Source organism: Arachis duranensis, chromosome 9 (genome assembly GCF_000817695.3).
Source record: "Arachis duranensis cultivar V14167 chromosome 9, aradu.V14167.gnm2.J7QH, whole genome shotgun sequence".
Classification (NCBI taxonomy): domain Eukaryota; kingdom Viridiplantae; phylum Streptophyta; class Magnoliopsida; order Fabales; family Fabaceae; genus Arachis; species Arachis duranensis.
Window position 1 is genome coordinate 21,167,696 of NC_029780.3, and position 875 is coordinate 21,168,570.

Genomic DNA, 875 nt, shown 5'->3' on the forward strand with positions numbered 1-875 from the left:
GCTAGTGGATGTGGTAACTTGCGAGTGGAAGCAAGGGAAAATGAATGATCAATGAGGATCATTGATGATTATGTGAGATGTGGAGGATGGTGGTGGAAGTGCTTGTATGCCATTGGCCGAAGGGCCGTAATTGTTTATGAATATTGGCTGGTTCTGGATTGAACCGTGGGCCGGAATAGCTGTGTATGCTATGAATATTGGCTGGTTATGGATTTAACCGTGAGCCGGAATGGCTGATATGGATGTTGATCCATGGGTGAGAATTCATGCATGTTTATGCTGAATTATTGATAATTGTAATTTGCACTTCCACTATCTGAGATACGAGTTTCCCTGGGTAGTAGCAGTGGCTAGCCACCACGTGCTCCAGGTTGAGACTTGATACTCTGTTGACCCTAAGTCGTAAGTGTGGCCGGGCACTGTGAAAGACCCGGATGAGCTCGCCCCCGTAAATATTCACCAGTGAGGGTGATGGATATAGATCATGATTATGATCAAGTTTATGACGAGTATAACTCGAGTTGGGGATGCATGACAGAGGAACAGTCCAATGGTTAGCTACCAGGACTTGTCGGGTTGGCTCTATAACCGACAGATGATATCATCAGCCACTAGGGACAGGCATTCATCATATGCATACTATATGAATTGTTTGAGATTGCCTATTTGACTGCATAATACTTGCTAATTGTCTAAATGCCTTAACTGTTCCTATTTGTGTATTCTCTGTTTGATATAACTGTGTTTGCTACATTATACTCCTGCTGGTGGTTGGGAGGTCTGAAGGAATTGGAAAGGGAAGTATTAGTTAGACTGAAGTATCTTTAGCCAGATGCCCTTTTATGGCTTAGCTTGTTTATAAGCTTTGATATTAT